The following is a 22,023-nucleotide window of genomic DNA, read 5'->3' on the forward strand; positions in this document are numbered from 1 at the left end:
AGCATAACAAAAAAGTATCAAGATATTAGGGAAGTGATAGGCATTAATTTGATTGATTGAATTTTTAATAACATTTACAAAGATCAAAGTATCACATTGTATAACACAAAATGCACAATTTTTCCAATCAAGGGGGGTTAAATCCAATTAAGGGGGATTAAAATAGTAAATTGGAAATATTTAATGCAAAGGAAAGTAAAGCTGGAAGAGAAATACAAAACATTTTTAAGAATAGAAAACAACAATCCAACTATAGAAAAAATTCCATTAAAATTTGAATGTGATGAGCATTCCAAAATGTGGCTCACTGAAGCCTTTAACTCCAGCATTTCAAAGGCTAAGGCTGGACAATCTCAAATTCAATGACAGGCTGAGCTACAAAGTGAGATCCTGTCTCAAAAAAAGAGAGAGAGTGGAAGAGGAAGAAAGAAAAGAAGGAAGGAAGGAAGGAAGGAAATCCAGCCTAGACAAAAAAGCAATACCCTATCTCAGACAAGCCAAGCATCTGCTACACCTCTGTAATACCAGCTATTCAGAAGGCAGAGGTAGGAAGATCACAGTCAGAAAACAAAAGTGATGATACTATCTGAAAAATTATGAAAGCAAAAAGGACTGAAGGTATGGATCAAATAGTAGAGCACCTGCCTCACAAGTGCTACCATGTTGAGTTCAAATACCATCATGGCTAAGAAAAAAAAAACTAGGAGTGGTTTTGAGATTAATAGTTTGAATTTAAGAAGAATAAAATGACTACGATGTTATTGTATCTTACAAAAACCACATTTAGACTCAAAGACACAAATCAAAATACATTAGAGAATCAAAAAATTGTAGGCCATGCCAACGGTAGCCATGAGGAATCTGCAAGGACCTGCACTAAAGTAGGAAAATAATGTATTTAAGATAAGAAATACTGCTACAGACAAACACAAATGTATAAATTCTAGGAATAGATGCCTAAGATACACAAAGCAAAGCTGTCATAATTGAAATGAGTAAACTGGGCACTAGTAGCCCATGCCTGTAATCATAGCTACTGAGGAAACTGAGACCTGGAGGATTGCTGTTCAAAACCAGCTCAAGCAGAAGTGTCCTTAAGACACCATCTCCTATTAACCAGCAAAATGCTGGACTGGTAAAATGGCTCAAGTAGTAGAGCACTATCCATGAGCAAAAGAGCCAAACAAGAGAGCATGAGGCCTGGAGTTCAAGTCCTGATACCAGCACACACACACACACACACACACACACACACACACACACACACACACACACACACACACACACACACACACACAAAGTAAATAATTTAATAATAATAACTAGAGATGTGACTAGCTCATTCTAAATACTTTCTAGGACAATAAGAAAGAAGATTGGTAAGGATATAGAAGACTTGAGCAAAGCTCTGTGAACCAACTTGGACAAACTTGCCTTTATAAAACACCACACGGAGATTCCAGAGTGCAGTCTTTTCAAGTGCATATGAAACAGTCTCCATGTCAGACCACATGCTGGGCCATAAAACAAGTCTCAATAAATCCTAAGCGAGTTGAAATCATAAAACATGCTGTCTGGCCACAGCACAATAAAATCAGAGATACACAATAGAAAGAAAACTGGAAAAGCCCCAAGTATCTGGTAATTAGCCAGCATATTTCTCAATTGCCCATGGATCAAAAAGAAAATGCACACCGGAAGTTTTTAATCTTATGAACAGAATGAGATTAAATAGAGTATGTCAAAGTCAACATGAGACAGCTAAAGCACTGGTTAAAGCAGATGCCTGGATACCCAAAGAAGAAAGGTTTCCGATCAGTGACCGAAGCTTGCACCTTTTAAGAAGCTAGAAAAAGGGCTGGGAAGGTGGCTCAGTGGTGGAGTGCTTGCCTCGCATGCATGAGGCCCTGGGATCGATTCCTCAGCACCACATAAACAGAAAAGGCCAGAAGTGGTGCTGTGGCTCAAGTGGCAGAGCACTAGCCTTGAACTGAAGAGCTGAGGGACAGCGCCCAGGCCCAAAGTTCAAGATCCATGACTGACAAAGAAGAAGAAGAAGAAAGAAGAAAGGAGGAGGAGGAGGAGGAAGAGGAGGAGAAGGAGGAGGAGAAGAAGAAGAAGAAGAAGAAAAAGCAGCAGCTAGAAAAAGAAGAGTAAATTACCCAAAGCAAGAAGAAAGAACAAAGATCACAGAGGGTATCAGAAAATTAACAAAACCAAAATCTTCAAAAAGATTAGCAATATTAGCTGGGTGCTGGTGGCTCACAACTATAGTCCTAGCTACTAAGGAGGCTTTTTTGTGTTTTTTTTAATGTTATTGTACAGAGGAATTACAGTTACATAAGTAAGTCAATGAGTACATTTCTTTTTTTGAAGGGGGGGGGTCCAGTCGTGGGGCCTGAACTCTGGGCCTGGGGGCTGTCCTTCAGCTCTTCAGCTCAAGGCTAGCACTCTACCACTTGAGCCACAGCACCATTTCCAGCTTTTTTCTTTTTGCTTATGTGGTACTGAGGAATCAAACCCAGGGCCTCAGGCATGCAAGGCAAGTGCTCTACCACTGAGCCACCTTCCCAGCCCCATTGAGTACATTTCTTATAAAGCATTGTTACCCCTTCTCTCGTTCTTCTCCCATTTTCCCTTGAGATCTGAGGATCACAGTTCAAAGCCAGCCAGGACAGAAAAGTCCAACAGACTCTATCTCCAGTTAAACAGCAAAAAGCCTAGACTGGAGGTTTGGTTCAAGTAGGAGATTGCCAGCTGTGAGTGAAAAAGTCAAGCAAGAGCTCAAGGTCCTGAGTTCAGCCCCAGTATTGGCACAAAATGAACTAAGATTAACAATCTTGTCAAACCCTTTTTGGATTGGCCAAGAAAATAACAGAGAAAACACTTATTATTCAAATCAAGCCCTGAAGAGGCAATATCACTACCAATGTTACAGAAATTAAAAATTATCAGAGAACTGGTTATTGGTGACTCACATCTGTTATCCTAAACACTCAGAGATTGGGAAGATGGTGATTTAAGGACAGCCTAGACAAAAAGCTTCTAAGATCCCATTGCATCCAATAGTTGAATGCAGTTGTAAACACTTGTCACCCCAACAACAGTGGGCTGCATAAATAAAATTACTGACCAGATCCTATCTCAAAAGAGCATGAAGGGCTAGTAGTGAAGATACAGTTCAAGTAGTAGAGTGCCAATCTTGAGCAAAAAAGCTAAGGGACAGTGCCCAAGTCCTGAGATTAAGCCCCAGTACCAGCAAAAAGAAAAGAAAAAGAAAGGAGGAAGGAAGGAAGGAAGGAAGAAAGGAAGGAAGGAAGGAAGGAAGGAAGGAAGGAAGGAAGGAAGGAAGGAAGGAGAGAGAGAAAGAAAGAAAAGAAAGAAAGAAAGAAAAAAAGAAAGAAAGAAAGAAAGAAAGAAAGAAAGAAAGAAAGAAAGAAAGAAAGAAAGAAAGAGAAAGAAAGAAAGAAAGACAGGAAGAAAGAAAGACAATGGAGCAAAATAAGTCCAAAATAAACTTGTATGTATCAGGGTTTTTTTTTTTAATTTTAAAATTATTGGACAGTTTCTTCAACAGTTAACATAACTTCACAGAATATGCTATACTCCTGGATGTTTGTGAACTCCCCAAATTTATATACAATACATCCCAGGTAGGACTGTTACACTGAGCCTTTCCAAGATTGACCAGATGAGACATGAGTCCTCTTTTATGAAACAGGACTGGGAGAAAGCCAGGTTCTAGTGGTTCATGCCTGTCATTCTAGCTACGCAGGAGGCTGAGATCCAGAAGATTATGGTTTTAAGCCAGCCCAGGAGGGAAAGTCAGTGAGATTCCATCTTCAAAATAATTAGCAAAATAAATAGGCTGTGGTAGAGCACCAACTGAGCAAGCAAGCCAAGCAAACAGGAGGCCCTGAATTCAAACGCTCAACTCCTCTTTGATTTACCCCTCCCCTCTTCCCATTCACAAAAGATGCCAGGGAGAGTCCCACCAATTCTGTCCTCGATAGACACCACATCTGCTGGCTGGCACTTTGATCATGGATTTCCCTGCTTCCGCAACTGTTGTTTGTTTTGTTACAAAAGCTCAAACAAACTAAAGCAATAGAGCCAAAAAATGCACCTGACAGGTAATAAGTCAATGATAGTGTCACATTTACCTACAGAACTTTCAAAAAACTGATAGCTGTGCACAAACTGGTATACAAATGTTAATAGCAGTATTGTTAATATTGGTAAAGGCCAATAACCTGGAATCAGTGCAAATGCCTATTAGCTCTGTGTATGAGCAGACTAAATGTGGTAGAGCCCTTTAATGAAATACAACCGAGCAATAAAATGTAACAAACTACTGACAAAATGTTATGACACAGATGAGTCTAGAAACCACTCTAAATTAAAGAAACCATATGGAATAGGCCACAGAGAATGATTCCACATATGTGCCATGTGCAGAAAAACACAAATAGAACAAAAGCATAGTTAGAGTAGAATTTCCTATGAGTTGGAGTGAGTAGACGTTGACTGAGCACTAGCACTGGAGACCATGGCTGGGTGGAGGATGGAGATATGGTTTTGATGGATTTGATGGTTCTTGTGCAGCTGTGTGGTTTTTATGAGGTTTTTTTTGTAATGGTTGGTGGATACTGGGACTCAAAATTGGTAACTGATGTTTTCACTCATTGGCTGGCGCTCTACCACCTGAGCCACACCTCCAACCCCAACACAGCTGTGTTTAAAGCTCCCTGAATGATGAAATGGTCCAAATCTCAAAACTTTTAGAGTACTAACGTACCATATGTGCAAAATTACACACTGTGTTTTTCCTTCCATGCATAAAATTGTTTCAAATATTGTACAAAATTACCTTCAGGCTATATTATGTGAAACAAATGAATTTCATGTTTAGACATTGTAGACCTTCAAGGTATCTGATTATGCGTATGGAAATATTCCAAAATCTGAAATAATCCAGAACTAGAAATGCTTCTGGTCCCAAGCATTTCAGATAAGGAATGCCCCAACCTACACACTTAAAACAGGTAACTTCAAAGGGGTGACACTTGTCAAGATGCATTGTACTCAAACTGATATGTTAAACAGAAACCATTTGACCATCTACTTAAAGATAATTTTTTTAAAACACAGATGACTCAAGTATAAATCTAAGCCTTGGACAAGTGATGCATCCATTAGTGAACTGACTTCCTGCCATGATAGCAAACATTTTCTTCTCTGTGCTGCTCATGATAAGCATGTAGCAAGAAGCCAGGTGCTGGTGGCTCAACCCTGAAATCCTAGCTATTCAAGAAGCTCATATCTGAGAACTAAAATTTGAAGCCAGCCTGAGCAGGAAAGTTCATGACAGTCTTATTTCCAATTAACCACCAAAAAACTGAAATGGAGTTGTTGTTCTAGTGGTAGAACTCCAGCTTTGAGCAAAAAAAAAAAAATTCTAATGGACAGTGCCCAGGTCTCAGAACTGGCACAAAACAAACAAAAACAATGTAGCAAGAAATCTGTGATTCAAGCAAAGTGACCCAGCTAAACCCCAAGGAGAAAGATGTCAGGATAGATTGGGAGGAGGCAGTGCATGGAAAACTTTAAGGCAGGAAACTCCAGAGGCCTGAGTCTGGTCCTAGCCGAGAATCACTGGACCAGGCTCGAAGCCTCATTCAGCAAGTCTTCGTCTGTGAACAGGGAGAGAGCTACCTTATCCAGAATTATCCTGAGCCTTCTTCTCAGAGTGTTTTCCTCAGGAAAAAATGGAACATTCTAGTTGACTCCAGTCCATGACTTCAGTCATCAAGAAATAAACCACTCACACCTTGCTCAGAGAAAGGGGAGAGGCCCTTTTGTTCTTGCTCACATGGATCAATATCCTATTTGATGAAAATACATGTTAGAAAGTTTGACACTTTGGGGGCTGGGAAGGTAGCTCAGTGGTAGAGCGCTTGCCTTGCATGCCCGAGGCCCTGGGTTCGATTCCTCAGTACCACATAAGCAAAAAGAAAAAAGCTGGAAGTGGTGCTGTGACTCAAGTGGTAGAGCGCTAGCCTTTAGCTAAATAGCTGAGGGACAGTGCCCAGGCCCAGAGTTCAGGCCCCATGACCGGACCCAAAAAAAAAAAAAGAAGGAAAGTTTGACCCTTTGGATTGCCTTCCCAGAACTCTTGCTCTTTCTCCTTAGAGTGTCTCTGCTGTAGTTTGGATATGGGTCTTGTGTGTCCCCTTGTAGGATCATGTGTATGGAAGCCTGACCCCCTATGTGGTAAAGCAAGAGGTGGCAGAACCTTCAACAAGTGAGACCTTCAAGAGGTGGAGGCTTTTAGGTCAACGGAGACATCTCCTTCTGAAGGGCCTATGGGATTGCCATCTGCATGGTTTCCTGCTTGGAAATATTAATCAATTTTTCTCCCATGTGTTCTTATGAAAGGACTCACTCACGGAGGGTCCCAAGGAGAGCCAGCACCATGCTATTTGGATCCAACGCTCTGTAGGAGCTAAGTAAATTTATGTTCTTTATAAAGTTAGCCGGACTCAGGCATTTCATTATGGCAACAAATAAAAATGAACTCATATGATCTGTTACTCAGAACGCAATATGATCTTGGCAAATCGCTTTGATGCAATTTCTCCACAGATCCGGGCTGTGTGTCCCCTAGAATAAGCTTTGGTTGCTTCCCATGGACTTCTTTCTTTGCAAAGACTCCATGCTATCTACAAAGTCAGCTGGTCACACTGAACAGAGAGAATGGGGCAAGTTAAGATCACAGATTCAAGCCAGACCACTTATACTAGGATCATAGCATCACCTCCCATCAACAGTCTAATAGTTGCTTGTATCTCTGTGCCTCTGTCTTCTCATCTGATAAATGAGACTAAGATCTGGCAGAGGAAGAATTTATCTTTAGGTGATAAATAATTGTAATAGCTGTCACATTTACCTACAAGTAAATGTGAGACTTAGGTGATGCACCTGACCCATCTGTATTCCCAGCTACTTAGAGACAGGAAGATCACACGTTTGAAATTGTAGTAAAACTGTGACCCAAAGACAAAAGAGCTAGAGATGGAGTTCAAGTGGTAGAGGGCTTGCCTAGATGAGTGAAGACCTGGGTCCAATCCCCAACATAAAGGGGGAAAATACACCCGGCAGGTAGTAAGTACTAAATAAATGCTGCTATTATTGACAATGAAATGTGGACCATCAAGGAGTGAAGAAGTTGACATATGGGCTCAATCTTCTGCTCCCCACTTGACCCACAGCATATCACTGAAATTGGAAATGTGAGACTATGGTGAAATCCAAGTCCGTGATTCTTACCATTTCTCTATATTCCAAATATCCCTTGCATGCCAACAAGAATCTGTCAATCGACAGATTTCCCGAAATCCATCAATTCTCTGCATTCTCTCTTCTGGTTTTCTATTCCATATGTCCCTTTCCTCTGATCTCGTTTTGTTTTTGTTTTGTTGGTGCTAGGGCTTGAACTCTAGGCCTAGGCACTGTCCCTGAGCTTTTTCACTTAAAACTAGCTCGTCTACCACTTGAGGCATAGCTCTACTTGTGGCTCTTTTTTTTTGTGGTGGTGGTGGTGGTGGTGACAGTTTCTTGGAGCTAAGAATCTAATGGACTTTCCTGTCTGGGCTGGTTTCAAACTGTGATCCCCAGATCTCAGCCTCCTGAGTAGCTAGGATTACAGGTGTAAGCCACTAGTGCCCAGTTCGGCTATTCATTATATATCATCAGTAATCTGTTATCTGCTGCTTCCCAGAAACATTTCAATTCTTTGTATGCCTGCCCCAGTTTTCCATTCTAATTCTTTGTATGCCCGCCCCAGTTTTCTATTCTATCACTTTCTCTGACCCACCAGTTCCCTGTACTGCTTCAGTCCCTGCCTCGCCCCCACCCCTGCATTTTACTATTATCTCACCAGCAACCTGGAATACACCAGTTCTACCAGTTAGCTGAATCCTTCTGATTCTCTGTTTTCCATCAGTCCCAAAGATTCTGTCTGTGTTCTATATTAAATCCACCAGATCTCTGATCGATCTTTCTGCATTTTAATAGCTCTCTGCATTCTAATATCTCTCCAGGATCACTTGGGTCTTTGTATTCTACCAGTACTCTATTGCACTAGATCCTTTCTTTCTACCAGTGCCCAATATACCAGCCACTCTTTATATTTCATATATGATTCTCTGTTCCATCTCTCAGTTCTCTTTTCTCCATCAATTTCTCTACATTCTATTTATCAGTCCACTCTATTCCATCATTTCTCTGTATTCAACAACGTAACTGCATCCTGTGCATTTTCTGTAACCCAACAGTTCTCTGTATTCCAACCACCAGGTCTCCTTCCATCTGTCACTGTTCTATATTCCTCCAGTTCTCTATTCTACTTGACCACAAATTCCCTGCATTTTACCACTTCCCTGAATGTCATTGGTTCTCAAGTCTTCTAGCAACCAGGTCTCTATCTACCTACCCCTGCTTTTCTGTTTTCTGTTTCTGTGTTCTATTTGTCAATTCCATGGCATCATTTCTATTTTCCACCAGTGGCTTCCATTGTTCCCATCCACAGTAATCCACATAGCCCTGTACCCATTGTTCTCTGTTTGGTTATACTCTGTCCTTCTGATTGAGAGTGCCCTCTCTGTGCTCCACAACTTTTGTAATTTTTTTCTGAAATCACTAATTTCTTTTATTATATCCAGAAGCCTTACCATGCTTACAAAATTGTCTCCACTGCAGAGTTATACAATAGCCATTACTTTCTCACATGACTTTAAATGCTTGCTTCATGCTCACGGCTGCTGTGTGTGAATTGCCTGTCCATCTGTGTCAGCCAATGGCAAAACATTCCAACTGCAGTATGCCCATTTCCAGTATGTTTTTATATCTGCAGGGACAAGTCTCCTTCTCTTTCCAAATAGTTTTATATTGTTCAAAAGATGGCCACATTTATACTTTTTTCTCTTGCATCTGCCTATCCAGTTTTTAAATCGCCTGCTGTGTCTGTGGCCATGTTTCCTTCAGAGAGGTAGATGTGCATTGATTCTCTCTGTTACAAATGACCCATTGAATCAAAATGCTGTGTTGATGACAAACTCTTCTAAACCAGCAAGGATCCTTGGTCAGGGAGGGACTTTACATGATGCATCCTTATCTTCCCAGCATCATTGGGTTATTTAATAAAGAGACAGGCCAGTACTCTGGAGGTAGAGCTTTCCTTACTGCTACTGAGTCACCTACACACAACTGGCTTTCTCCTCAATACACAGAAATAGTTGTGTGGTCCTGCCTGCCTCACAGGGTTACTATAGCAGCAAGTGATGCTGTGGGTGCCCCAGGGTAGCAGAGTTTGGAGGAAGTGCACTAGAGTGAGGTTTCTATGATTGATGACATGTACTGGAGGCTGGATGGAAATACAGTAAAGAGCCAGCAAGAAAATCACAGGCTCTTCCTTCCCACTCCTCCCTACCAATTGTCTGCCATGTACCCCAGCCGTACCCAGAGTAGGCAAAAAACTTCCCATTCACAGGATCTAAGTCTCCAGAAGCAGCCTGGGACAGAGTTTTGCTACATTGTTATTAAAATACAACATTTAAGTCTGGCAATATGTTTTCTCAACAATTGACTAGAGTCAGATGCCTGTGGCTCCTGCCTGTAATTCTAGCTACTCAGGAGGCTGAGATCTGAGGATCTGGGTTCCAAGCCAGCCAGGGCAGGAGAGTACATGGAACTCTTATCTTCAATTAACTACAAAAAAAGCAAGAAGTAGAGCCATGGCTCGAGTGGTAGAGCAATAACCTTGAGCAAAATGGTTAAGGGAGAGTACTCAGGACTTAAGTTCAAGCCTTAGATGCCACACACACACACACACACACACACACACACACACACACACACACACACACACACACAAATAATACTGAAAATTGACAGACTCCTATCCATATATATAATTTGTGTTATTTTATGTAATACATAATATATGATAGGTTATATACTATATTTAATATTAAATCTTTATCTTTATATAAATATATTTTTTCAGTAAACCTGAATCAATTCTTCAAAAAATTTCCACGTGAATTTTTTTGTTAGTATAGTACAAGTTTGAACCCATGAACTATGCTTGGTAGGCAGATGCTTTACCATTTGAACTATTCCACCAGCTCTTTTTGTGTTGGTTAATTTGAGATAGAATTTTACTTTATGTCCAGGTTGGGCTAGACTACAGTCTCCCTGTTTGTATTTCCCCACACCACTGGATAACAGGCATATGCTACTGCACTTACCCTTTGCATGTCAAGACTTATCACTTTTTTTTTTCTATGCTGGCCCCAAACTCTAATTCCCTGATCTTCACCTCATAGGTAGCTAGGATTATAGGCTTGGACCACTGCACCAGATTCCAAATTAAATTTTAACTAAGATTTTATTCCATTTATAAAGTAGTTTAGGGAGAATCAATAGGTTATAAGTACTCTTAAGTGTGTAGATTTTTCCATGTTTATTCAGTTGGTCTATCCACTTGATTGGAGTCTTGAAGTTTTCCCGTAGGGAAAGTCTTATATTTTGAAACAATACCTATATACTTTATACTTTTGGCTATCATAATTTGTATCCTACCTTTTAGTATCTTCAGTAATCAATTGCTGTTGTGTAGAAAAAGGCCATTGATTTTTGAAAATTGATAGGTAAAACATACTGAAATTTTACATGTCAGAATAGTTTGTAGCTTCATGTTTGTCTTAGTAGGTTATTATACCTTTTCTTCCTTTTTTGTTCTGTGACAGCATTTATATCCCAGAATATTCCGAACAATATCAAATAGTACCATGTTGGCTAACATTTCAACTTGCAATAAATCATAAAGAAAATTCAAGGAAATACCTCTATTAATATTAATTAACTTATTTGCTATGGAATTTTTGGTATCCACTACTTACCAAGTTAATGCATTCAAAGCTGGTTGTGCACATCTGTACTGCTAGCTACCCAGGAAACTGAGATCTAAGGATCAAAGTTCAACGCCCACCCAGGTTGAAAAGTCCATGACTCTCTTATTTCCAATTAACCATAAAAAAATCTGGAAGCTGTAGCTCAAGTGGTAGAGTGCCATCCTTGAGCAAAACAGCCAAGCAAGAATGCAAGGCTCTTAGTTCAAGCCCAAGTGCTAGTACAAAAAATAATGAATGCAGTTCAGACTGGTTTTTGAATTAGCCTTACATCCCCAGAAAAAACCTACTTGATGCACATAAGAAATAATTATTTTCTTTTTTAAAATGTTTTTGAGATAATTTATTTAAAATAATACTGAAATAAATTTGCTTCTATTTTGTTATGGATCTTTGTACATAAATTCATATGAGGTGTTTGCTTATTTATTTATTTGCTTACTTACTTATTTATTTATTTTTGCTGTCCTAGGGCTTGAACTCTGGACCTGGAAGCTATTCTTGGATTCCTTTCACTCAGGCTAGCATTCTACCACTTGAGCCACAGTGCCACTTCCAGTCTTTTCTGTGATTAATTGGAGATAGGAGTCTCACAGACTTTCCTGCCTGAGCTGGCTTGGAACCATGATCCTCAGATCTCAGCCTCCTGAGTAGTTAGGATTACAGATGTGAACCACTGGTGCCTGGTTTACAAGATGTTTATTTTTATGTATTATCTTTGTGTAGTTTTGGTATGGCAATAGTGGTTTCATATAATAAATTAAGAAATGTTTCTTAGTATACTCCCTAATGGATTAAATTTTGTTCAGCTGTTGTTAATTCAGCCTGAGCTTGGGCATAGCTCAAGGCTGAGTGTTTGCCTACCATATGCAAGGTCCTAGATCCAATCTCACAACCAGCCAGCAAACAAACAAAAATGTTTGTAGATATTCTCTATTCAAAAACATCTGTTTTCCAGAGCGTTTTTTCAGAAACCTTTAAATTACAAAAATTATTTAATGTTTATAAGACTTTATGTTTATAAGACTTTATTTTATCTTTTGTTTTGGTTACCTGTGGTTTTTGGAAAATTGGTTCATTTCCTTTGTCATTATATATATGAGCAAACTTGTCTATCCCTTTGCTACAGGACCTGTGTGCCACCGTTCTTTCTTTCTTTCTTTCTTTCTTTCTTTTTCTTTCTTTCGTTCTTTCTTGTTTTCTTGCTTTCTTTTTCTTCCTTCCTTTCTTTCTTTCCTTTTGTCAGTACTCTATTGGTTTATGAGATTCATTAATTCTTTGTGACAGATGAGTTCCTATTTCGTTGTTTTCTTTTATTTTTAACTATATTGCTTTTTTTCCTTTCTCGTTGTTTTATTTCTCCTGCTCATTTGTTTTGTTTCCTTTTTCTTCTTTTCCCAGTCTTTTAAGTTAGAAACTGTGCTCATTGATTATTATTTTCTCATTTCTCACTTAAGTACTAAAGATATTCCTCTCGACACACATTAGCTGAAACCCACAGGTTTGTTTTTCCCTTTTATTTATTTTGAGTTTTGTTTAGACAGAGTCTCACTTTATAGTCCAGTTTAGCCTTAGAAATTAATCCTCTTAATTTGGCTGGGTTTACAGGTATGTGCCACCGCTCTCATCTATTAAAACACACAGATTTTGATAGGCTGCATGTAGTTTTAGTTTCATTCATATTAAACTTATTCTTTTTTTATTCTTTTTATTCTTATTTTAATTTTCTTTAACCCTTCCTTTGATTTAAAGATTAATTAGAAAGAAGTTTACCAGGGCTGGAAAGTTGGCTCAGTGGTAGAGTGCTTGCATGCATGAGGCCCTGGGTTCTATTCCTCAGCACCACATAAGCAGAAAAAAGCCAGAAGTGATGCTTGAAAAAAGCTGTAGTGGCTCAAGTGGTAGAGCGCTAGCCTTGAGCTGAAGAGCTGAGGGACAGTGCCCAGACCCAGAGTTCAAGCCTCACAACCAACAAAAAAAAAAAAAAAAAAAAAAGAAGTTTACCATTTATTTCATTTCCAAGTGTTTGGGAAATTTTCAGTTGACTTTCAGTGATGGATTTCTAAAGATTGCATTATAGTCAGAGAACATACTCTGTGTAGTTTCAATCTGTTTAAATTGGTTAAAGTTTGTTGACCTGAGCTAAAGGCCTATGGTAAATGTTTCATGTGCACTTGAACGAAATATGTGTTGTGCTGGCTCTGAGTAATCTACATGTCTCAGTGAAGCTCAGATGTTTGGTTGTTGGTGGTGTTTGTTCTTTTGTATTCCTGACATGTATATACCAGTCATTCTATCAATTGCTGTAAGTTGGAGTTTCAAGTACCCAACTGTAATTCTAACTTTGTCTATTTGTACTTTGCATTTCTACCAGTTTTTGTCTTACATATTTTGAAATTCTTTCATGGTGCATACTGTTATGATTGCTCTAGCTTGGAGGAATTGACCCTTTATCATTATGCAATGCCCCCTTTTTTGTTCTTTGCTTTGAAGTTTACTTTGATCTAAGATCAAGGTGGTCGGTCTTGCCTTTTTTTCTAATTCCTATTTGTGTGATATGACTTTTTTCATTGCTTTATTTTCTATCTGTATTATTTTTGAAGTGATCTTCATGTAGACTTCATCTAATTGAGTTCTGTTACTCTGACCATCTTTATCTTTTTTTTTTTTTTTGGTCAATCATGGGTCTTGAACTCTCTGCCTGGGTGCTGTCTGTGAGCTCTTTCAGCTCCAAGGTAGTTCTACTACTTGAGCCACAGCGCCACTTCCAGTTTTCTAGTGGTTAATTGGAGGTGAGTTTCCTTCCTCAGCTGGCTTTGAACTGCAATCCTCAGATCTCAGCCTCCTGAGTAGCTAGGATTACTGGTGTGAGCCACTGACACCCAGCAATCTCTATCTTTTAATTGATATATTTACATCATTTAAATGTAAAGTAAGAGTTTAGGGATGTAGCCCAGTGGTAAAATACTTGCTAAGCTGGGCACTGTTGACTCACACCTGGAGTCCTAGCTACTCAGGAGGCTGAGACCTGAGAATCCTAGTTCAAAGCCAGCCCAGGCAGGAAAGTCCCTGAGACTCTTATCTGGCAACTTCTGAGTAACTCACTTCCCTGTAGCTCCCTTTCCTTTGCTGCTTCCTAAATATCATTGTCTCAATATTTCCTCTCCATGCTTTGGATACCACATTAAATAATGTGATCATTTTATTTCCAAACACAGAAGAGGTTGTGAATAATCTTCTGTTTACCTCTGTGCTTAGCTGTTTTCTCATTCTTTTGTGAAACTTCCAGTCACTTGTCTATTACCATTTTCTGCCTTAAGCTGCCAGGGCTACCATGAGAAAGTACCAAAGGCTGGTAGTTGAAGCACCTGAAGTTCTATTTTCTCCCAGTTCTGAGACCTGCCTTCTTTGCTTGCTGACAACCACCTCATTGTGTCCACAAATGGCTGATACTCTTTTTGTCTTTCATTCTTATTTATTTTATTTGCTAAATAGATAGTTATTTAGGGGCTAAGGATTGAACCTAGCACCTTTGACCTGCTACACAAGTGCTCTACCACTGAGCCTCTGTTTTTCTTTTTATAGGAAGATGGATTGGAGTCCTTTCAGATTAAGACCCATCCTTACAACCTTTGACCTTAATTACCTCTTTAAAGTCCTGTCTCCAAGTCCAATCACAGCAGCCATTAGAGCTTCAGCACAGGATCTGAGGGTTTATAGTTCCGTCCATGGTATTTCCTTTGTCTGGGGACCTCCCTTAGCCCAGCTTTAAGGTAAATGTACTAGCAACGAATTCCTTAATTATGCTTCATCTGAAAATGTCTATGTCCCCTTCACTTTAGGTTTTTGTTAGCTCTCAGACTAGGACTTGAACTTGGTACCTGATGCTTTCGCTCATTGGCTAGCATTCTACCAGCTGAACCATGCTCCAACACCAAGTCCCTTCATTTTTGAATGACAGTTTTGTTAGATAGAAGACTCACAGTTGACAGTATTTCTTTCTTTCTTTTTTCCGTCACTTTAAAAATGGTCCATTAATTTCTTCTGAGGAATTTACGTCCATTCAAATTGCTCTTCCACAGGATATAACGCATCAAGCACTTGAGCTGGTTTTAAGTTGTTCTTTGTCTTTAATTTTTCATATGTTTAGTTGGGATGTATTTGGGTGTACATTTTTGGGTAACTTGTCTTATTTGTATTTCAATCTGCTTAATTTTTTATTAGCATCAATTAGTTGCCCAAGGGGATTTCACTTTGACATGCCCATATATACATACAATGTACCTTGATTAGACTCATCCACTCCATCACGCTTTCTCAGCTCTGTGCTCCCCTTCCCAAACTAACCTCAGTGAGCTTAATCATTTGCACATGCACATAAAGTATTTCAACCATATTCACCAAGGAACTAATGGTGATTGATCTCTGAAGCAGCTCCTGATATGTGGGCTCCCCAGAGGTGGTGGCTAGTTTTCTAAAGTGTCCTTCAGACAGGGAAAATGCTTTCATGAGTTTGGTGGGACTGCCAACAGCTTCCCCAGATCATTGGGAACCCTTGTCTGAGTCAAAGTCTCTCCCACTCTCCATCAGTCTCAGATAGTCTTCCTTCCACATACCATGGATGGGTGGTCAAGAAGTCCCTGAACCCAGGGCTGGGAAGGTGGCTCAGTGGTAGAGCACTTGCCTTGCATGCCTGAGGCCCTGGGTTCGATTCCTCAGCACCATATAAGCAAAAAGAAAAAAGCCGGAAGTGGCACTGTGGCTCAAGTGGTAGGGCGCTAGCCTTGAGCTCTGCCCAGGCCCAGAGTTCAGGCCCCACGACCAGATAAAAAAAAAACACACACACACACACAAAAGAAGAAGTCCCTGAACCCAGACTGTTTCCTGACCTCTGAGCCCCTAGTTGTGACCCAGAGGTCCCAAAGCTTGTCTAGCCACAGGCTATTTATAAGTAGTTGCTGTATCTCTCCCTCCCTCCCTCCTTTCCTCTCTCCCTCCCTCCACCCCTCTCTCTTTCTGTGTCAGTATCTCTCTGTCTCTGTCTCTCTGTCTCTATCTCTGTTTGTCTCTCTCTCTCTCTCTCCCCGTGCCAGCATTGAGACTTGAATACAGGGCCTGGGTGCTAAACTAAGCCAAGGCCTGGGCCTTAGTTGCTTATTCACTCAAGTCTAGTGCTACCACTTGAGCTACAGCTCCAATTATAGCTTTTTGCTAATTGGAGATTGGAGATAAAGACTTCTGACCAGGCTGGCTTTGAACTGTGATCCTCAGATCTTAGCCTCCTGAGTGGCATGAGGCACAGGTGCCCCATTTCTATATCAGCTTCTTGATCCTGAAATTTTACATTTCTGGCTGAATTTGAAGAGTCATCAGGCATCATTTATTTGAATTCTTTTCCACTCTAGACTCATGCTTTATCTCTATTTCCTCCTGGAACACTAATGACATGAGAGGTAGCTTAGATGTTTGGGTAGATTCTGTCTCACAGATCCTTGCGGTACAGTCCTCTCCTTTCCTGTTTTTCTGATTTGTAAATTCAGATCTGCTTTAAGTTCTCATGTTCTATTTCTTGCCTTCTTTAGTATTGAGTCTATACAATGAGTGTCTGATTTCAGTTCAGTTTTACAGTGCCTTGCAGTTTCTACTGTTTTCCTCATTCTTCTGGTATTTCTGGGGCTCTCACTGCTGGTGCTGTTGAAGGGAGAAGTTGCTTCTCTAAGCCAGTTGGTATCGATAGGCTATCTTCTCCTGTGGAACATAAGAAGGGACCTGGCCCCTGGGCCTAGATCACAGACAATGGGATTTAAAGCAAGGCATTGCAAGGTTTTTCCAGGGCTGCCCTCACAGATGGATTGGCCCATCTACTCATTACCCAGATGTGACATAAGAGTTGAGTCAGCCCAACAGGGGTTTGAGGGTGAATCAGGACACCTATTGCTTTCTTTCATGCACTAAGATTTTTTTAAGGAGGAGAGGTAGGAAGGGCTGGGGTTTGAACTCAGAGCCTTGTGCATTGCTAGGCAAGCACTTTACACTATTTAAGCCAAACCTCCAGCCTTTTTTGCTTTGGTTATTCTTTTAAAGAGTCTTACATTTAAATCGGGATCAGCATTGGACCACAATCTTATTCATCCTTCCCACTAGAGCTGTGATGGCAGACATTCATCACAACACCCAGATTTTTCTGTTGAGAAAGAGTCTCATGAACTTTTCGCCCTGAAACTTCAATCCTCCTAATCGCCTCCCAAGTAGTGGCAATTATAAACATAAATCACGATGCTTCGCACTCAGGAGTTTTTAAATTCCTGTCAAATTATTTCTAGGACATTTAGTTATTTTTAGGAGGAAGAAAGAAGGAAATGGGCCTACGCTTTCTTGTTCTGTAGTTAGAAGGACTGAATAAGATTTTGCAAGTAAAAATGAGAAAAAAAATTTATGAATGCAGGAATTGCCACTGGATCTTGGCACAGAATATATGTGCCAATATATTCAACATATGTTGAATAATCAGAGTTTTTATACTGCAGTTTCAGTACTCTTAATGTCTGTTTCAGATAAGACCCTATTTCCCTAAATTCTTCACAGAGTTGTAAAATTTGTGTGTGTGTGTGTGTGTGTGTGTGTGCGCGCGCACGTGTGTGTATGCGCGCTCGCTAGTACCGGGGCTTGCATTCAGAGCCTGAGTGTTGTCCCTGAGCTTTTGTGCTCCTGGCCAGCACTCTACCACTTGAGCCACAGAGCCAATTCCAGCTTTTTCTATGGTACTAAGGAATTGAACCAAGGGATTCATGCATGCTAGGCAAGCACTTTACCACTAAGCTACATCCTCAGCACCAGTTCATCATGTTTAAAAGAGTTAAATGTCCAGATTTCCACTAGATTTCCTTGTGCCCATATTGCCTTTCCTTTGTAAGTATTATGACTCTTGGACATGGTTTTCCAAGTGAAAACATCTTAATGAAGCAGTAAATAACTGCCTGGTTTGGCTTTCAAAGAAGATCACACCAGCTAAGTTTTGTTTTCTTAAGTTTGAATTTTACTGCCCAACAGATACCCCACTTTTTGTGTTCAAGACATGAAACACATAAGGACTTCATTAAGAAATCAGGCTTTGGTGGGACAGCTTTGATTTGACACTTTTGAAATATGATCCAGGTCACAGCCATGAGTGGTGCAGACCTCTTTTGGGGCCACAACATCTGGACTTGATTGATTTAAGTCAGGTTGTGGGGTGCTGGCCTCCATCTCTCTATGAATCTGCTGCTGAGGTAGACCTGGTGTCCAGAGGTGACTTGGGAAATTTTTATGAGGTCTAAATAGTTAAATTTCATACTATTTTTGTTGTTGTTGTTGTTGGGTGTGAGGCTTGAACTCTGGGCTTGGGTGCTGTCCCTGTGCTCTTCCCATCAAGGCGAGCACTCTACCGCTTGAGCCACAGTGCCACTTGGGTTTTCTAGTGGTTTATTGGAGATAAGAGTCTCAGGGATGTTCCTGCCCAGGCTGGCTTTGAACCTTGATCCTCATATCTCAGCCTCCTGAGTAGCTAGGATTATAGGCATGAGCCACCAGTGCCCAGCTCATACTAATTGTTTACAGGGGAAAGGCAGTACTGAGGTTTGAACTCAAGGTTTTGCTTTTGTTAGGCAAGTGATCTACACTTGAGTCCCACTTCGGTTAGTGTGTGTGTGTGTGTGTGTGTGTGTGTGTGTGTGTGTGTGTGTGTGAGTGTGTGTGTGTGTGTGTGTGAGTGTGTGTGTGTGTGTGTGTGTGCGCGCGCAAAAGCTGGTTGTGAGGCTTGAACACACATTCTTGTTTGGAGATCTCCCTCAAGGCTGAAGTTCTACCATTTGAGCCATATTTCCACTTCTAGATTTTTGCTGGTTAACTTGAGATAAGAGTATATCGGGTTTGTTTGCCAAGGCTAGATTCTAACTGCGATCCTCAGATCTCAGCCTCCTGAGTAGCTAGGTACACATGTGAGACTCCAGCCCGGTCCTGCTTTTTGCCTAAAATCTCCCTGGACCTTGATCCTTCTATTTATATTTATCACTTTTTTTGCTGAAATGACAGGTACACACCATTATACCCTCCTTTTTCTATTGAGATAAGGTCTCTAAGATTTTTACCTGGGCTGGCCTGGAACCAGCACTTTTGCTAACTGACAAGCTGGAGTTAATGGTATGAGCTACCATACTCAGCTCATATTAATTCTTTATTTTGTTGTTTGATTACCTTATTATTATAGGTCTGTAGGAAGCCAACTTCTGTGTTTTGGTTTAAAGATGGCCTGCTGACTACAAATTAAACCTCTAGCATTTTATCAGTATTGCATGTGTGACACTAAATTGATTAGTCAATGGATATTTATTAATGAATGGGAAATAACTTATCACTAAAGTCACAGAAATGTGCTATGTGTAGCAGGAGGTGCCTGCATGTGTTGTGTTTGTGGCTTTTCCTCTCCTCGCACCCCTCCTCCAAGGGCCAGGAGCCTGGTATAAAACTTCCCCTTTTCTCTGTCCTTAACTGACATTAAACAAATGGGAGTAAGGATGGGTTCCATTCAGTTTTCATCAGCTAGGATGCACTGTCCCCTGAATTAGCATTAGTCTACTTTTGAAAAGACAAAAAAAAAAGGAAATAAGTAAAAATGACTTTTATATCTGAAGAGTTGGCAGACTGTCTGGGTCTCTTATGTCATTTAAGAAATAAATTCTTTAGATATTTTCCTGGAAATGCATTCCAAGGGCATTGATGTTTGGAAGATGGGCAGGGCATCTGGAGATGTCCTACTCAGGGAAAGATGTTTTGGGGAAGTGATTCTACACCTAGGAGGAGTTTGAACTGGCTCTGTGGATCTGGAATGCAGATTCTCATTTATACACAGGTTAGGGGAGACACTTGATTAAGTTCCCCTTGCCTCTATCACCAGAGATGTATCTAAAAGTACCTGAGAGCATAGCATATTTGTATCTGTAGTATTATGTCTCAAAGCCCTCTAATACACTGCAACTCATTTAAACCCCACAGAATCCACTTTGAGGTGAGAAAACAGACTAGCCTCAGGTCCCACCGCTCCAACAGAACCCAGATCTGGGTCTGGGCTCCTGCTTGGTCCATCTCCTGTAGCCTTTCTTCAGCACCATGCCAAAACCCCAAAATTGGCATTTTTCTTTTCTTTTTAAAAATTATTATTATTATTATTATTATTATTATTTATTATTATTATTATTTTGTGCCAGTCCTGGGCTTGAGCTCAAGGCCTGGGCACTGTCCCTGGGCACTGCTCAAGGCTAGTGCTCTACCACTTGAGCCACAGCTCCACTTTTGGCTTTTTGTGGTACTTAATCAGAGATAAGAGTTTCACAGGCTTTCCTGCCGGGCTGGCTTTGAACTAAGATCCTCAGATCTCAGCCTCCTGAGTATCTAAGGTTACAGGCATGCACTACCAGCATCCAGCTGGAAGATAAGCCTTGGAAAAACATTCACTGCTGAAGGACCTGGATTTTTCCTTAGTTTCTAATCAATCATGGCACACTGCAGACCCACTGAGCAAGTGCAAGGCAGACAGACCAGGATGTGGTCAGAGCTCTGGTGATTCATTTGTGGCTTAGTTTCAGCAACCTTGAAAGCATAGCCTGGGACAAGGATTGCAGGACAGGCAGTGGGTTGGATACCTGGCAACTCCCAGAGGGAAACAAGAAAGGGAGGCACTGCTCATTCTAGGACCTTACTAGTGAGCAGCCTGCTGCTATGGGTACCTGTGGCCCATCAATCATGGAGGTCACAGCTTGTATGAAAGGAAGCTAGTAGCCATGAAGTTGGAAGCAGAAAGATGAGCCCAGAGGGAATGCAGGCCCCAACAGTCTCTGCTACACACAACTCACACCCCCAAAAAATTCTTTCCACAATGTCAGAATTTATTGACAAGCCATGTTCATTTTCTTAGTATTAATTCACCAAGTACTACTGTTATCACTCGATGACCATGAGCCATTGGCAAAGAGGATCTATTACACCGTGTGTGTGTGTGTGTGTGTGTGTGTGTGTGTGTGTTGATACTGGGGCTTGAATTCCTACTCTGTCTTAGTTTTAGCCCTCAAAATGGGCACTCTACTATTGAGCCATACCTCTACTTTTAGCTTTTTTTGGTGGTTAATTGGAGCCAAGACTTTCACGACTTTCTTTCCTAGGCTGGCTTTGATCTGGAATGCTCAGATCTCAGCCTCTTGAGTAGCTCGGCTTACAGGCATGAGCCACTGGCACCTAGCTTACTCCAATGTAATTACTAACATGAACTCTCAGATCATGCATTATACTTTGCAATAATACAGAGGTTACAAAATGATTAAGGAAGGGTTAAAGTGGCTACGGGGTTCAAAAAGACCTTGCAAAAAGCCAGGGCAAGGAGCTGCTGTGAATGCAAAGAGAATCATTGCAGGTGATTAGAGAATATATTAATAATCAACCCAGTCTCAGAGATGTTGAGGCAGCGGTGTTATTATAGCTAGCTCAGGGCCCAGAGTTGTTTCTAAGCTTACTGCATATAAAGGGGCAGCATTCCCACATCAAACAGAGGACCAGTCTGAGCAGAAGCCCTGATGATAATGTCCTGAACTCATCACGTGTCATCTGCGATACACACACTGGATGCTCTGACGATTGGTCAGTATAGGCTGCCATACCCTGGCTGCAGGTCACAAGATTTGCAAAGAATACTGCAAAGATGTGTTTCTAACGCATTTATAAGATTATCTCTTTGTTGCTTTGTATGTCCCTCCCCCACAGTATAACCCCTGCTTTCACTATATTTGATGTCAGTATAACTTGTGGAGGAGATGAGGAAAAACCAGTTGTTTAAGGATACAGGTGGACCTGTTGCAACAATGAGAAGTACAAGTTGTCATGTCCAAAACGAGCTTTACAACGTCGGTGGGGCGGGGGGAGGGGGGGAAGGAGAAGGATTGGGATTGGGGGGATGGGGGGAGGCTGGGAAGGGATGTGAAGGGTAAACAAAGGAGGAGGCTGCAATGCTTGGTAAGAAATGTAC

Source organism: Dipodomys merriami, unplaced genomic scaffold, assembly GCF_024711535.1.
Source record: "Dipodomys merriami isolate MVZ:Mamm:240054 unplaced genomic scaffold, mDipMer1.0.p SCAF_22, whole genome shotgun sequence".
In the NCBI taxonomy this organism is placed as follows: domain Eukaryota; kingdom Metazoa; phylum Chordata; class Mammalia; order Rodentia; family Heteromyidae; genus Dipodomys; species Dipodomys merriami.